General features: G+C 42.8%; 1 protein-coding gene across 1 annotated transcript in view; it reads right to left on the reverse strand.

The window, feature by feature from the left end:
• Window positions 1–11,363: 11,363 nt before the first annotated feature.
• The window catches only part of LRRC8B (leucine rich repeat containing 8 VRAC subunit B), a 35,137-nt gene continuing 31,546 nt past the window's right edge, over window positions 11,364–14,954 (reverse strand). Inside the window, exon 6 of the mRNA XM_090146384.1 lies at window positions 11,364–11,845. The gene's annotated coding sequence lies outside the window, so the exon portion shown is untranslated. The remainder of the gene's footprint in view (window positions 11,846–14,954) is intronic.

Here is a 14,954-nt window from a genome sequence, read left to right on the forward strand (position 1 = left end):
CGGGCGCTCCGCCCCGCGGGCCGAGCCGGGGGCCGCTGCCCGTAACGGCAGCCGAGGCCTCGGGGACGGCGGCGTCGCCGCCGGGAGCTGCCGCGGGTGGGGGGGAGTCCTCGTCCTGAAGCGCGGCGCGGAGAGAGGGCTGCGCCGCGACTGGCATCGCCTTAACCGCAGGAAAGAGCCTCGGAGAGCGACAATTGGAAACACAAACTTCCAGCCCAGCGATTCAGAACGCGCAGACCGAAAAGCGCTGCTGAAAGGAACAGCGTGCTCTAAGAGACTTCTGTCCAACGTTTCCAAGAAAGATTTATGTCTCCGGCGGAACTGAGACGGGACGGAGCGCGCCGAGGGAAGGCACTCGCCCTCCGTGGCCACCCCCGGCCTTGGGGACAGCCCGCGCGATCCCCGAGGGACGGCACAACTATGTAAACACGGAGAAACACAAATACATAAACCCCGTAGGGGGGAGTTAATGGAAACAAACAGGACGTGAGGCCCCGCAGCTGCCCGCCCGCACAGCGCTCCCTGGGCCGGGGGCTGCTCCCTTCCTTCGCCGGCTGCTGGGGCTGCGGACCGGGCGCAGGGCGCGGATCCGACGGGAGGCACGGCACCGGCGCTCGCCCCAAGCGCTGCACGGAGCCACCTGGTTCGGCCGGCCTCGCCCCCGCCCCCGCCGCGTTGTGTTTGCGGGGACCTCGAGGCCGCAGCCGGCCGAGCCCTGAGCGACCGCTGGCGCAGCTCCGTCCCTGCGGAGCCGCCAGCCTGAAAGATTCCTGTAGCGTTTCACCAGTACACGGTGTCACGGTTACCCCCACACGTAAGGGGGATAGGGCAGAAGATTAAAACAGGACAAACGAGCAAGGCTTCCATCTGGGTTTCGTTACCATGACTGCGGCGTTCATTTTATTAGCTTCTTTCCATTACTCCTAACTCCTGGCAGCAGCTTAGAGAATCCCTCCCTGGCCTGGATGATTTCTTCTCTCTGCTCACCCTGCCGTCATCGCTGAGCTCATTTAATCTTTCCTCATCAGTCAGTCCCTCCTGTTCCCTTAATCACACTGCTGCCTTTCCTTCAGCTCCCTCTCAGTTGCTCATTTATGTGATGGTGGCATGGTAGGCAGTAATCCTGCCATTGTTAACATTTCCTGTTGTGGACTGGGGGGTTATTTTTGTTTGGAGGAGCTGCTGTGTGCTGAGGGCTGAGCAAAACCCCAACACCCCCCAGGAAAGGCAGTGTGCCCAGGTAGCAATACCTGGAGGACAGAGGCTCAGGGCAGTGCTGCTCTGTGGGCTGCTGGTGGGAGGAAACTCACAACTCACACCTGAAATTAAACACACAACTGCAGCTCCAAGAACTTAATCAGAAACATGCTACCAAACAAAAAAAAGTGTAATTTACTTGAAAAATTGCCAGAGGTGTTATTGCTTACTACCATGTGCTGCCTTGCAGTATTTACACTGCAGCAAGACAGCTGCAGCACTGCCTTGTTAGCAGCAGGGGACACTGGGCAGCCAGCACTCACCCACCCACAGGCCGACTCCTTGCTGGGACCCAGGGTGGAGATGCACAGTCCTAAAGCCATTGCTTAGCACCAACACAGCATCTACCAGAGGACAGCCCCAAATCTTTAAATCCTACTCAAAGACTCACCCTGTGCTCAAGAGCCTTGGGTCCAAGAGCAGCCCTGAAACTGGGAGCAAGGGGGCATTGCTGCTTGGAGCCTAGCAGAACTATTCCTGAAGCTGAGGGCAAGAAAACCACAGCTTGAATGCAAGAGCTTGGACTGTTCTTGGAAACAGACGCACAATGGAAATGCTTTCCATCAGTCATCTCCTCCCAGCAACTGTTGAAAACAGCATAATCTGCTAACACAGAAAAGCTAAATTGCTTTCAGACGAAGTACTGAGAAACTACTTCTGTGACTTGATTCAACTCACATCTGAGCTGTGCGCTCTGACAGCTCCAGCACTTCTCAGCTGCTTGAAGTTTCTGTCACAGCTCATCTTTTCCCCAGTCTGCATTTCTCCAGATTTATATTTTAACCCCTCGTCATAGCAGTGCTTTTAAAACACAATTTTGGGTACAGCAGATGTTTAAACAATAGCAGTGTGCTGAGAATACTTTTAAAATGAATTGCATGGATGCTATGGATTGAATCAAGACAGGAGAAGCAGAGCTTCAGAACAAGGTGAAGATTAAGCTGTCATTTCCTAATCCTGCAGCATTTTTTATGTATTAAAAACTGCTTTAATCAGAAGACAAACAATGAAATCATTTTTCATCTCCTGAGCTCTTTTGTTGCTCCCAAGTAAAGAGGAGCCACGTTCCGTACTTCTGATTACAATGAAAGCACTACCATTACACCAGGGAAGAATTTGGTCTGACTGGTTCTCTGTGGAGTAGCTATCAACAGCACTCCCCACGTACCCTGTATTGTTGAGAAAACAGAGAGCTAAAGTTGTGCCAAAAGACATAGGGCTAACTCCCTCTTCCTGACCTCTGGCTGAACTGGAGCTCCTGGATGTGAGTGACGCTTTCCCTCTGTATCCCTTCTGATGGCTGGGCTTCCTTCAGCAGTGTGCCTGCAGGCCTGACCAGTGAGCTGCACCACTACACCCAGACCTGACTGCAGCTCCCAGCCATGCACTCCACAGGACATCATGTCATCTGATTTTAGATGCGATGCACTCCATGGGAGTGGCTCAGGAGCGATGGAGCCCAGCAACCAGAGCTCACAACGAACACTTCATATAATTGCTAACCACTGCTTTCCAAACAACAGTTTGTTTTATTACTACCAGTGCATCTTCTTTGGTGTGACTAATAAACAAGCAACAGTATGAACATCTATGGGAGGATTTCAAAAATGAGAGGCAGCCCCACCCTTTCAGCCCTCACACTCCTGCCTCCTAGCCTCCCCACCTCTGCCCCCTCTGAGGTTCTCTGCTGAATGGCCATGCTTGGTCTTGCACACAGGCCTTTTCTCCTGTATGGGCATTACCTCTTACCCTCACTCCAGCACTCAGATGGCTTAATCCAAGTGATGGGGTTTTTTCTTATACTTAGTTTTCCCAGCACTCCTCTACCCCTCATGCAGGCAGGGCTGTGGTGCTCACAGAGCCAGCTGAACTAATGCACAGAACCCATACATTAACACAAAGCAGCTCTACTCAGAGGGGAGCGTCTGTTTGTCAGAGCAGTAAAGTACCCTGACTGGTAACCTGGTTATGAAGCTGTACGAGACTGAATCACTGCTTACATGGCTTGCTCCCCGAATGACATCATGGTAAGAGATAACAGACTCAGCTGTGGTCCACTTTGCATCATGCTTCATACTTGGATGTTTCAGAGGATCCCAGTTTTTTCTTGTCATTACGTCACAGCTTGGAGTTGCTCCTACTCTTCCACCATGAAATTCCACTGGGAAATTACTCTTCTTTTGTCCACTCTCTTTCAACAGTCATTTGCAGATCATTTACTGCTAGCAAAACTGTGTCAATAAATCACATGAAAAACAAACAGCTCACTCTCAGTGGAAATATCCTTTTACACATCAAGTGAATGTTTGTAAAACAGGCCCCTAACTTTTGTTATATCTTAAAAGTAATCTCAAAATAAAAAAAATGTTTGTTAATTATCTGGAATTTTCAATTTCCTATTCTACATGGTATGTTTATTAGCCAGGAAAGGATCAGGATTAAAATAGGTCCTCAAAATTAGAAAGTACTAAACCACAGCAGTGATCTTGGCTGCCTAAACTTAAAATAAAAAAAATGTTTTGTGTCAATTGCTGGAACAGATCAACACTGAGAAATACCACACCACTGAATGACTCTGAAATGTGGTGCCTGGCAGGAGAGAGGAGGCTCGTGGACAGGGTATGAGCTACCAATTTACCTGCAAAGGTAATTATCTGATACAATCATAGTTGATAAGGAACAAAGTGTTGTTTAGTAGCTCCTCTGGGATCTCAGAAGCTCTAAGAGCCATGAGACTCTTGATGCAGAGAGTTTCATCAGATAAAAATAATCATGTTTGAATTTGTAGTGCTAAGCATCACTGAGATATTAGACACTAAAATTATGATCTAGTCTGATTTCCACACCCAGTATGGAACTACAGCTTGCAAGGCATCCTGCTGCCAAAGGAAGTACAGCAGAAGGAAAACCTTCACATCATCCTAGCTCAGTGCCATTATCATTCTTTAAATCAGTACAGCAATGGCAGAAAACAGGTCCCAACATTCTCTTTAGCATCATTGGACTAACCTCTTGCACCTGATGAACATACATTTTACAGTTACATATATGACAGGTCCAGGTCAACACTACTTCCAGCAGGGGAAGTCAGCATACATCCTGTGCTGTGCTTATATGAAACTTCATCATCTGACAGTTGCTTATGTGGAATGTGTCTGAGCCCATTGCCATTGTTCAGACTTGCCATGGTTAAAAGATTCTTTCAGTCACGTGTATTAGCCTTGCACTTTATTACAAATCAATTTGATTCCAACTCTTAGAAGAAAAATGCCAAAAATATAAGTTCACAATTTCAGCTCTGGCTACTTCATACTAAGTATACATACAGCTCTGGATACTTCATACATTCAACAGGGAAACAACCCAAAAGACAGCATACTTCATTGATGCAGCACTTCTTTCCTACAAAAACCCTAGTGGACAGAGTCTCTGAAGAAGCTTGCTGCATGGAAAGTGAGCAATGTTAGGAAACTTGTAACAGCCTCTTGAGATATGCAGGTATCACAGAGAGGGGTTGGAAGAGAACCTCTGGAGATCATCTACTTCCAACACTCTTGGCTAAAGCAGGTTCCTTAGAGTAAGTTACACAGGAAGGTAAGCAGGTAGGTTTTGAATATTTCCCAATATTTAAAAAAAAAAAAAAAAAAAGGAAGAGCCTGGCCCCATCCACTTGACAACCATCTTTTAGATATTTCTAAGTATTGATCAGATCCATCCCCTTGGTCTTCTCCAGGCTGAACAGCCTCAGGTCTCAGCCTTTCCCCACATGGGAGATGCTCCAGGACCCTCATCATCTTTGTGGCCCTCTGCTGGACTACCTCCAGCAGTTCCCAATCTTTCTTGTACTGAGGAGCCCAGAACTGGCCACAGTACACTAGATGTGGCCTCACCAGAGCAGAGCAAAGGGGGAGGATCAACTTGCTTTGACTTCCTGGCTCTTTTTAGTGCACTACAGGATACCATTGGCCTTCTTGACCACAAGGGCACCCTGCGGGCTCATGGCCAACCATGGTCTACCACAACACCTGGGTTGTCCTCTGCAGAGCTCCTTTCCAGCAGGTCAACACCTAACCTGCACTGATGTATGTGGTTAGGTGCAGTATTCAACATTTGCCATTGCTGAACCTCATCAGGTTCCTCTCTGCCCAGCTCTCCACCCTGTCCAGGTAATCGGTGAATGGTAGCACTGTCTTCTGGTGTGTGAACCACTCCTTCTAGTTTTGTACCTTCAGCAAACTTGCTGAGAGTACACTCCATCCCTTCAATCCAGGTAAATGAGGAAAATATTGAACAAGGCATTGCCCTGGGGTATACTTAACAGGCTTTTTCACAAAGTGGTTGATGCCCTATACTTGTCAAAGTTCAAGAGGCATTTGGGCATTGCCCTCAATAATATGCTTTGACATCGGTTAGCCCTGAAGTTATCAAGCAGTTTGACTTAATGAACCATTCTACTATATTACTGGACACAGCACCCGAGGGAACACTGCTAGTTTCAACAAGCCCTCCAACTAGGCTCTGCCACTGATCACAACCTTCTAAGCTCTGCCAATCAGCCAGATTTCATCCACCTCACCTGTCCTCTCATCTACCCACAATTCCCAAAGCTCACCTGTGAGGAAGTTACAGGAGACAGTGTCAAAGGCCTTGCTGAAATCAAGGTAGACAGCATGCACTGCTCTCTCCACATCTATCCATCAGTTACAGTAACCTGTGAACTACAGTAGTTGTCAGTCCAACTAATCAGGTATCATACACAAGGCATGCACTTGTCTTGTTCATTTACACTTTCTGCTCTCCCAGGTTGCAAGGATTGGCTCTCCACTGGAGCTACATCTGATTCAACTACATCAGCAGCTCCACATTTAGGTCTTCGTTTTGACTTTTAAAAGTCCCAGCCCTCTGGGCTCTGGCCATGAGCCAGTCATAGGCTGATCACAGCCTTGAGGCTTCATTCTTCCTACTCACTGCTGCTGGTGTTTCTGGTGGGTATGATTTGCAGAGCTGTCCAAGCAGTCCAGGCTGCATTGCCATAAGCTTGAATCTATATGAACAACTATCACACCGAGGTATTTGAAGACTATATGTATATGTACATACATACATACTTTCTATAAGGAGCCTGCCTGTAGTTGTGATGAGAGAGAGAATTGTGCCTTATACCTCAGACCTAAGCAGACGGAAATCCAAGCTGTTGGTTGGGCAGTATGTGGTAAGATGATTTTTTGATCAGCAAAAGGCTAAAGATGCATTTTCACTGGAGACCTTTAATAGCCAGCAGGCTATGCAGTAGACAACTTCCCCTTTAGATTGGGTAGTGACAATTTTAGAGTTCAAACCATGCATTTTTCTATGCATGACTTCATCTGCTGCATGGCATTTTTAGAGCACACTATGTGACAAACCTTCCAGGAATCCCAAACACAAATGGAAGCTCCACTGAATTATTTTAAACAGTTGAAGAACACCATCAGTGAGGCCACACAACTGTGTGGAATGCGATGAATTTCCAGGAATAGGATTGTTTCCCGGAGATTGTGTAAAATACAAGCAGAACAAGGGAACAAAGGTAATGCCAATGGGTCTCTGCACCACTAGGCTATTTTAGTTTGTGAAAAGAAGAATGAAGAAAGCACACCAGGCTAACAGGAAGCCTATATATCAAAACTCTGAAACAAAACAGTATCTCAGCATAAGATGTAATCTGTCCACGATTTTATCTTGTGAAATCAAATTTATTTTTAACTTGATCTCAGTGCTGATGAAGGTGTTAAGAGCTCTTTGCTTGTGCTTCCATCTAATAATAATAAAGGAATGGCTTGATGGCCATTAGGTATAAGGACAGAGGCAAGTATTCCATCTAAATAAGTAAACACTGCAGTTCTGAGTGGAAAGAACAGTGCATCTGGGAATTCAAAAGCAATAGGAAACATCTCCATTGAGGCTAATCAAGAAATCCATTCTGCTGCCTTGATTCATGTCAACTAAAATCTGCTCTAAGACACAAGACAAGCAGGGTGTTTTCAAAATGAATTACCACAAAGAATAGCCTCTGGATATAATGAATGCAAACATCCCAGTAGAGCCCTTCATTCAGGTAACCTCTACTACAACATACTGGAGGAGGAAAATTGACATTTAAATAAAGTCAATCTGAAAGGTATGAAATATAGCAATTTCCAGAGCTGGAAATATTTGCTCCTCAGCTTTATCTAGTACAGCTCAGATCCTGAAAATTACTATTATGTAAAGATTGCAACTGCTAATAATGTATGAGGTATCAAATCCAGGTGACACCATGGCTACTGCACAGTGCTTGCATACTTCCAACTTTTGATGGTCTGTCTTTTTACCATATACAAAAATGTTTCTATTTCTTTTGGTTATTTACGTTTTGGTCTAGCACAGAGAGACAGGAATATAAAAACCCACTTGTGAGTCCAAGGATACTCAACTAGATACAGTCAGCTTTATCAAAGTTTAAATAGAAACAATAACATGATAGTTACTTTCCATATCTACATACTGCAAAGAACAGCCCATGTCTGTACCACTCAGCCTCCTGTTGCCACCAACAGGGCTAAAAACCAAACTGTCATCTGGGTGGTGCCACCCAGAGCCACGTTCACACATCATTAGAAAGGGTGCTGATCATGCCAGAGTTGTGCTATGGGCAATACTACAATTTGCAGTACAGGTAGAGAGGATGCCAGTGCTTTGGCTTCTGCACTTGGCTTACTTAGCTTATACACATGTATAAGCACATGTAGTCTGCACAGCTGCAGAAATATCTGCAGACGCAGGAGGGGGTGGAGAGCACTGTACCATCAGTTTGTGCCAGTTCAAACTATTAATAGAATTTCAGCTTAGCTCTGCAACAGCACCAGTATGCCAGAAAACATCTCTTGCCTAGACTCACATTTGGAAAAAGCAGAAGTGTCAATCTACCAAGAAAGGTGCATTAGAAAATGGGAACCAAACTTCTGTCCCCCAGACCTATATTTTGCCATTACATCCACAGCACCTCTCTGGTGTGAACTTCAGTCTCCTCACTGCAGAGCAAGTCCCTCATGCAAGACACCATTGTGCAGAGATCCTGAACTAGACCAGAGCGGGGATGGAGAGTTGCCTGGCACAGTCCAGAGGACAAGCTCATAGCCCAGAAGCAGCACAGCTGTTTTAGCTACAGAGAGCAGCTCAGTCAGAACAGGGCCGCCTGCATTCCTTCTCCTGACATGTCCCTTGACCTCAGAATAACTCCTACAGGAAAAAATGTAAAGTACCATTTCTTTTTGTTTGTTTGTTTGTTTGTTTTTTTGAGTATAAGAAACACAAGTATACTAGTGGCTTAAGTTCCATACATTTGAAAGGAACACCATGATTTTATGAAAAAACTGAAACACGGGAAATTATGAGTATCTCTCTCAAAAAAAAAAGCAACAGCAACATCAGTGAAAGCAAGGCCTTGATAATTACACCCAGAGCCACCCAGGCAATCTTATTCTGTGTGTTTGTAGGTAGGTAGGTCAAGCTCCTCTTCTTCACTTTCAGTGTTCCTCTTAAGACCTACTAGGTAAAGTTAAAAGCTGAAAATAGATTTTATATAGATGCACACTTGAAACACTGATTCATGCTCTCTTGCAGAATTCCTTAAAAATGGGGTGGATGATTCAGCCCAGAGGCTACCGCATTCAGAACACACACAGTTTCTGCAGATTTCTTTGAATGAAGACTATTATTCCCACATCATATTCCCACAGGATATCAGATAAAGAATAAATATTAAAAGAACATGATGAGTATCTTAAACACTTAATGCTCTGGTGAATTTCAAACAAGTTTTACAAAAATAAACCTCAGATAAACTGATTTCACTTGACTTGCAAGAAAATGGGCAACTGGCTACATCAGGGACAAAGATCCTGCAAGTGTTCTATCCAAGAGAAAGCCTTCAAGATGAGAACACAGCATCAAATCTGTAAGAGGGAGGTCACTTTTAAATACTCCAGCAATGAGGAAATCTTCAGGGACACTGATCTGTAGCTTCAGCTTTTTTCCTTCATCTTCCTGTTAAGTGATGCAGTGCTGGGCTCTTCACTGTTTCAATTTTCTTAACTTCATCTGGTTATGGAACAGTTTTTTTCCAGAGAGTTAAGGAGTCCGTATGCCTGTCCAAGTTAGAAACTCTAAAATCTATCTCAAAGAAAGAATGTAAAGATAACACCTTCTGCATCTGAAAAATTCTTGGGATTTCCAGGAGTTCTTATGATGCTAGTAAAGCATGCATTGTACTGATGGGAATCCCTGGCTACACATATTAGATGACAATCACACAACTCTGACATATTAATAGTCCCAGAATAAAGGCTTTTTTCACTGTCCTACCCTGTCGGTTCTGTCACTGTTCCAAAGCACCCACCAAAAGTAACCTCAGGCTCAACAAGCAAAAACCTTCAGCTGTTTTTTTTTTTTTAATAATCCCTTCTTCCTGATATCTTTTAAAGGCCTACACTGAGAGAAACTACTGACTCCTGTCTTTTCCTCTTCTCTTAACCTTGAACAATGACGGTATCAGCAACACTTCATCATGAACTCAAACATTTAGAAGCGTGATCTGTTACAAGCAAGAGATTGCCCTTTAATTACGTGAGACTTAGTGCTCTATTAGAAGATGATAATGTTGACCTCTAGTGACTAGTCTGGGGATACCTGGTGGCACAATTACTGTGAAATGTTTCTATGAATAGCTAGACAAAAATCTCACTGCAGCTGGCACACAAGAATAGTTGCCCTCCTCATGCACACAAGTAATTGTACATACCTGTAATGGAACAGAAACCCCCAGCTAAAACAATGACCCCAGCAAGGCTGCTATACAGCCTACATTATACACGTGCCAAGATATTTAAATACAGGACAATGGTGCACAGATTGGAAAGAACTAGACAAAGAGAGGAGTCAGTCAAGGAAGACATCTTCCCTGAAATCAGGGGATGAAGTCAATTTTCCTAAACACAGAAATGAAACGGGTAGACAATTGTAACTCCCTGTAAATAAGGAAGGCAGCAAGAGAATACATGCCAACCCATCCTCTGTTTCTTACCTAACATAACCCATTAGATGCAATATTTGTCCAGATGGGAATGGAACACAGACACCAGACATCAGTAGCTTACATATTCGATTTAATGTCATCTCTTCTCCATAACGGATCTACTTATTCAATTGTTTGAAAATCATGAGTAGAGTATGTTACACTGTACATTCATAATAAGTAATAAAAACTACTGTAAACAACTGATTCGTTTAGAAGTTGTTCAGATCTTAGCCACAGCTTCAAAATAACAAATGTTTTATTTCCCACTTCTCCAAATTAAATGAAGTACTTACAAGGAGAGCCACTCAAGGCATATGAAGAAAATAGATTTTCAGGAAAAAGTTAAAGAAAGTGACTCAAGGACTAGGAAGGAGACACTCCAAACTAATGGCCAAGTTGCATACTGACTACTGCTCCATGCAGATACTAGCAAAAAGAAAAAGGTGAGTAGAACATGCTTACAAGTAAAAGTTCTGACATACACATGAAGTGAGAAGAAAACTAACAATTTAATTCCTCCTGAACTGAAGATAGTTGTTTGCTCCCCATCCCTTTAAAAAAAACTTACATACTTAATACAGCTTTTCCAATAGAGCTTAATATCTCTGATCCCCTTAGTATCAAACATTTACTTCTCAGTTTGCACTAATAAGCATCAGAACTTCTCAGACACCCAGTCAGAGAAAAGGCATATATTGCCACTGAAATACATAAGGGTATTTTTTTTTCTCCCTCTTTTTCCTATTTGGACAGTATGTATGCTTTGCACATATTGGCTAACTGCCTGCATGAAGATGAACTGGTGCTGCTGTGCCTCATAAGTGTTCCACTCTGAGCTTTCATGGCTCTGATCCATACTGCAGCAACTGGAAACGTGAGGTGTGCTTACATTCTAACTTCAGAGGACATAGATTATTTGTATTGAATGTATTAAAATATTCTAAACACTCTTTTTAAAGAGATTTAAAAATCTCTTTAAAAATGCTTGAAATCCCACTCAGTCATGTGATAATGCCAGTAGAGGGAGACAGAGTAAAGTATGCCTTAAGCTGCATAAAGCAGAAAAGACATTTTACAGTAAAATGCCTTATGCGGCATTTAAGTAACATCTGCTACTTAAGTAGGAGATTTAAAAATAAAACAAGTGGAAAAACATTAACAAGCAAGGGCACATGGTATCTGTAAACATTTGTTTCAACTTTCTGGGTATAGCAGATTACTTCTGAGCTCTCAGTAGTTTAATCCTTACTTTTCAATAAATTACCATACACATACCTCATACATTTGTGCAAGCACTTGACTGCAATCCTTTTATTAGGGCTACTCAACTTTTTTCTCTCAGCTCATTATGTTCTCAGCATAGGTAGCATTTTGGGAGGGAAAGGCAAAGGCATTACTTGGCATTTCCAAATGCATCAGGTCACCAGCTGCACAGGATGCATGCCTCTTGCACCTCACAATAAAGCTTTTTGATTCTTTAGCATATTTTATCTGAAAAAGAATTAAGATAAGTGTTACTCCCCTCCCTGTTGACCCACAAACTTAGGTATCTATTAAAGAAGCCACTGGCTTAACTCTATGAAGAGGGCAAAAATACAGCTCTCAGCTAAACGAATGCTAAGAATGTGAACTGCAAATGCACATATAAGGAGGGACTCAGTTCTACAACCAAAGCTTTCACCTCCACACAGTATTCCCCCCCACCACCTTTGCCAGCTTTAACATAAAGCAAAGAATTTTTAGAGAATTACTAAGTTTATCTTCCAGTCTTCTCACTTTTTACTCAATGTTCTACACTTGAATATGCTCATAATTCTATCTAATAATCAAAACTCACATGAAATAGCACTGCCATGAAAAGAATCAGCCCTATTGTGCCCTTCCCAGTTCTTTCTCTCCTACAACACAAGCAGTTCTCCAACACACCAGGCCATAATAACCAGCTGGGCATATGCAGGAGCCACAGCAATTAGCACCTCCCTGCCCTCACTACAGAAAGATGCAGTGTTTAGGTAAACACAACAGAGATTACTCTCAGCATCACTAGATGTTGTAGGAGATTCCTTTGTCCTATGGCAATTATCACTAAATTTACAACTCACTTAAGAATAAGCCTCACTGAGAAAAGGCAGGGCTAAAATCAACCTTGTACGCAGGTTTTCCCTAAATAGAGAATTCTGAAAAGAGATATTGCAGCTTGGAGTTCAAAGCCTTATTAAGCATACTAGACTTCTGCAGCATGACATTAAGCGCCGTTTGGATGTGGTGCTCAGAGATATGATTTAGCAGAGGGTTGTTAGAGTTAGGGTACTATGGCTAGGCTGCGGTTGGACTTGATGATTGGACTTGATGATCCTTGAGGTCCCTTCCATCCTGAGTAATTCTATGATTCTATGATTGTTACTTTGCTACAAAAGAGAACACAGCTTTCAGGGAAGGAAAATCCCTGAACCCTGGCTAGTCCTCTGCTCTAGTTCTGTTTTCCTGAGCCTGCAAGGTACTGGAGCACTACTCTAAGGAAAGTGACAGATCTTTACTGATTAAGCCGAAGCCTTAAAAGACAGCTTGTCACGAACAATTTGCCATTTCACTGCTGACTGAAGACTCAGCTCCTGTGCTTTTTCCATTTTCCCATCTGCCCACTGTTCCAGCTTCCCACTGACAGTTCTGCATTTCCAACACAAACATTGTTGATATATTAAGAACTAAGTGCAGGGCAACATAAAACATGCAAAGCTTTTCATAAAAATATCTTTAGTACCACTTATTGACTATTAATCTTTATTTGTGAGCTTAACTTAAAAGCCTTAGTTTTAACTCCCACAGACTTTGGGTGGGAGTTGAGCACTTTTGCATAAACAGTTACTCAAACTCAGCACCACACAGAATCAATCCTTGAATAGCCCTACATTCCTTCATGAGTTTCCTATAAGAAAGACAGATTGCTTTGAATAAAACCCAGCAGCGTCCCTCACCAGTAGAATAAGGAACTGATTCAGGAATATAAATGTCTTGTCTTACAACCAGCTACTGCAGGCTGCATACCTTGATGGCTTCATTAGTTTCTCTCCTACTTCTAAATTTTCAGGGAACCCTACAGCCAAGGTAACTGAGCATGTCTGTCACCCAATAAGATTATTTCAAGGCATGTTACTTATAAATTCTTGACAAGTTTTAAGCATTTTTTATGCTTTCACTTTCCACTTAATTACTATTCTGAGGTACACTAAGATAGAAGAGCATATTTACTATAAGAACTGTGCCCCAGACACATTTAATATTAGATCTGGATTCAATACTTATAGGTATATATGTATCCATATGTATATTGTAGTTCACCTCTAGAAATTATTGCCACTTAATTGAAAAAAAGTACTATAAAAAGCAGCGGCCAAGGATAATTTCTTGGCAAGCAAGTGCAAAGTTGTACCCTAAGTATCCATCATAAGAGGAGGTTCTTGTTAGTTATCCCTTTTTCCTACAAGCTTTGGTACTTGTCAGACTGTACCAAGATAATTGAACTTGTTAGAGGCAGAAAACTAGCAAATTAAGTATCATGTTGTCATTACTGAGAATGTAGTGACTGGCATTCCCACAGACCTCCACTAGACTTAGTTTTCATACATACATACTTTTCAAATACTAATTGTGTTAGCTGCTTTGCAAAGCATTTTGACAATAGCACTTGTTCTGCAACATGGAGATATGCAAGAATTAATGAGAAAAAGAAGGGAAGTTTATTTAATTAAGGAATATTTATATGTAAGTCTTATAAACAGCAGAAATATCAGTTATGTGATACACAATAGCATTTTCAATATTAAGTAACACATTCACCTGACTTTTTAATAGCATGCCCACAAGTGCTTTAGACTAATGCCTCACTGTGTTAAGCACCATACACATCATAACCACCTACCAGCAAGTAATACTTCCCAGTTAGATCCCAATAGCTTTGCTGGGCAATAAACACTAACTACAATTCTTCCAAGACACCTCCCCCTTCCTTGGAGAAATCCAGATTTTTCTTCCTACATCATTAGATTTCTTGGGATTTGCATGTACAAGCCATCCAACTTGAAAGCCTTTTAGCCAGCTCTTGCTTAGCAAAGAGAACACTAATGTACAAATGTGATAAAAATAGATTGAGTTATTAGAGGTTGGACAAAGAACAGATATATTCACATAAATGGAAGAACATAAGGAAACAAGAAGACAAATGTAACACTTCATTTACTAAACACACTAAATTGAGTTAATTCCTAAACCCCTTCAGAGGCCAATCCAGCCCCAGAGCGAACTGCTACTGCCTCTCCATCATCTATATGTCCTGGCAGCAGAGAAAGGAGATGAACTCATGTAATGCCACAATGGTGACTTCTTCAGACAGGAATTCTAGTGACATTACCATATCCTACAAGCAGATAGCACTGTAGTAGGACTTAGTTTTTCCAATTAGTTAAGTACTATTCCTCCTCTGTTGCCAGTCTGCATTAGCTATCAACTCCATCATGACAGCAAGCAAGCTGCAGTTTCTGCATCTCAACTGAAAGTCACCTTCTGAGACACACAAGCCAATTGTCTCCACTAGGAGTTAAAT

This window comes from Phasianus colchicus, chromosome 9 (genome assembly GCF_987193195.1).
Source record: "Phasianus colchicus chromosome 9, bPhaCol1.hap1.1, whole genome shotgun sequence".
Classification (NCBI taxonomy): domain Eukaryota; kingdom Metazoa; phylum Chordata; class Aves; order Galliformes; family Phasianidae; genus Phasianus; species Phasianus colchicus.